A 3366-nucleotide genomic window follows, 5' to 3' on the forward strand; every position below is an offset into this window, starting at 1 on the left:
ACCGTGACAGCCTATAATCAAAAAGGAAAGTTTTAAACCTAATCTTAAAAGCAGAGAGGGTGTCCGTCTCCTGGATGTAAACTGGGAGCTGGTTCCACAGAAGAGGGACCTGAAAGCTGAAGGCCTCCCATTCTACTTTTACATACCCTGAGAAGCACAAGTCTGAGAGTGAAGTGCTCTCAGATGTGGTTGGTGACCTGATACACATGACTACTGAAGACTACTGTGAGTAGAAGGATTTAAATATTACTGAGAGTGTCTGTTTTCATTCCCCATGTGTTTCCCTGTGCTTTAGATTCATTTACGATTCTCTTTTGGACTTTGTCGTTTATGCTTCTTTTTGGAATTCATTTGGAACTCAACAGCAGCTCGCTTTTTTTTCTTTCTTTTTTTTCTTTTTTTTTTTAGAATTTCTCATACACCCGGTCTCACCGGACCTGATGCATTTCATCTGTAGTCGTTCTATAAAGCTGCTCTGCTGCAAAATCAGGTCTAAATCTGATTTATGCAAGTCCTTCAGCACAATCAAAAACAGAAGCTTTAGCAGTCTATATTTTGGTGAATCAAATCTGTTTTTATGTAACTGAGACCATCATGAAATAAAGCCTGTTGAGAATCCCATCTTAATAAGCATGGAAAAATCAATTTAGCACCTAGAATATGTTCCCCTAAGGCTGTGTGCATTGCTCACAAGAATACACTGTAACTGTGTGTGGGTTATTGTACTTTTTGCCAGTCAAACACCAACACATTCATCAAGTTTAAGCTCATCCTGCATCTATCAGAAGATTTCTTAATGTATTCACTTGGTTTCCACCTCCAGCATCTTTATCTGTGGAAGTCAACAAAGCTATGCTGCAGCATCTTATCGTGCTCCATTCAGGTAAGAGCTCTGAAAGAGGAAGTATACCCCTGGCTGTTCATGTGTGCCTGAGCCTGCAAGCCATGATGCCAAGACACAGCGAGCATCTGTAGAGCAGTGGAGGGTAATGCATGCCTTGTCTCTGGTGGACAGAGGGGAGAGTGTGTTGAACTCTCCGAGAAGTGAATTTGGCCAATTTCATGCGTGTACAGTACTCACCCAGGTGCAACGCACTGTGAAGCTGGAGAAAGAATTAGGCATTAGGAGAATAAGAAGCAAACAGAACTTCAGCAATAAGCAAGAGCTTTTGTTTATTTATTCATGTAGTTCTAGCTGGAAGTGGTGGATGGGGAGTTAAAGACTGCATGCTTAGATGATGCATGTTTTTAGAAGTTTGCACCAGAGTAAATAATTTTCAGCCTTCGTTGTATTGATTACTTTCTGTATGTCAAGAAATCTACTTGAATGTTCTGCACATCCAGGAAAATCCCATAAGAATGGTAGTGAAATACCAGAGTATGGCTGGAAAACTAAGAAAATTACCTTTCCTATCTTTAGAAGGTCTTTTCAAGAATTCACACCATCAGACATGCCCCATCAGTATGACTTTTTAGCAGCCCCTGAAAGAAGTCCATTGTGGCCTTATTTTCTTTTCTTTTTTTCTTTTTTTGCTGCAGTTGTCCCCTCAAAATCAGCTCCGACCCGTGTCTTATGGTATCAGACACCAACATTAGCAGCGGATATCAGGAAGTCTCAGAAGGTGTAAGAGTGGTCTTCCATGGATGGCACTTGTATTTCGTGCACATCCCCAAGAGTAGAAATGAGATGTGGGGAAACAGGAAACATTGTCCCAAATTGTTTGTCATGTGAGCAGCATGGAAACAGAGCTTCACCCTAACAGGGGTCAGTTTTTTGCTTTTATGGTAAATGGACTGGTTCTTATACACTTATGGTCAAAAGTTTTAGAACACTCCAATGTTTTATTGAAAATTATGCAGTTTAATGTCACATTGCGCTCTGAACCAGAAATCAGTGAATCAATTTTTAGACCAAAATGTTTTCTAAACTTTTGACTCATCAAAGTAGCCACCTTTGGTAGATATAACAGCTGAACACACCCGTGGCATTCTTTCAACAATAGAAATCAAATATTCTTCAGAAAGTTCTTCCCATATCTGTTGCAGAAGTTTCCATAAATGTGGCGCTTGTAGGTTACTTTGCTTTCACTCCTCTGTCCAGTTCATCCCAAACCAGCTTGATGGGGTTTAAGTCTGGAGACGGTCTTGGGCACCCCATGTTTTCAAGCTTACCATCTTGTTCTTTTTTCCTGAGGTAGTTCTGGCATTGCTTAGACTTGTGTTTTTTGGGTCATTATCTTGCTGTAGGATGAACCCCTGACCAACTACATGAGGGTATTGTGTGGCGCTGCAGAATGCTGTGGTAGCAGTTTTGGTTCAGCGTGCCTCTCACTCTGTAGAAGTCACCAACCCGAATCCAGCAAAACAGCCCTAAACAATCACACTTCCTCCTCCATGTTTGACAGTTGATGCCACCCACTGAGGAGCCATCGTTTCGCCTTCTCGATGGCGTACAAAGATCTTGAATGATGAACCGAAGATTTCAAATTTTGATTAATCCGTCCATAATACCTTCTTCCCGTCTTCAGTAGTCCAATGGCCGTGTTTCATGGCCCAGGCAAGCTTCTTTGTCTTATTCTGACGTCATAGCATTGTCCTGTCAAACCTGGAGCTCAAAGTCTTCTCTTCACAGTTGAAACTGAGATTTGCTTACTATGACCACTATTAAGCTGTGCTTCAAGCTGTTGTGAGCCGCCTATCACGCAAGCTGTTAACTCTCAGAAATGTTCTCTGATTCACGTGTGGCTTTGAGTCTGCCAGACCTCTTCCTTTCGTCAAAGTTTGGCCCAGTTTCTGAGTGCCTTTTGATGGTGAAGGAAACTGCACTCACTGACATCTTGACTTTCTTTGCAATTTCTCTGTTGGAAAGACCTACATTTTTAAGTGTTATGATGGTCTGTCTCTCTTCCATTTTTATTTTTATTTGCCTTTATCTCACCATTTTTGTCACACTACTTTCTGCAGTACAATACTGTTCAACTGATACTTCAGTTCTAAGGTCAAATGGTGTCGAGTCCCAGATTTAAACCTAGTGGGAGTATCCCACCTAGTGGGACCATTTACCTTAGAACTGAAGAAGCTTCTCGGATGAGAGGTGAAACGTCTTCAAGCAACTTAAAGAAGTCCAGACGCTTTTCTTTGCAAGCTCCGTTGACAGTTTTGAGTAAACTTACCTTTTTAAAAAAAAGTCTCTGGCGGTTTACCACTTATCCTTTTACAATTTTAAGCTGACTTGAACAACTTGAATTGCAATAAATTGAATTGCCTGTTTACATTCTGAGTCCATGATGATTCATAATTTAGCAGCCTATCCTGTTGTGCAAATACGATCACCTTAAAAAGTAAACTAAAAAACATGACAGTTCC

The sequence above is a fragment of the Pundamilia nyererei genome, unplaced genomic scaffold, assembly GCF_000239375.1.
Source record: "Pundamilia nyererei isolate P.nyererei 1_Seehausen unplaced genomic scaffold, PunNye1.0 scaffold00097, whole genome shotgun sequence".
NCBI classification, from domain to species: Eukaryota; Metazoa; Chordata; class Actinopteri; order Cichliformes; family Cichlidae; genus Pundamilia; species Pundamilia nyererei.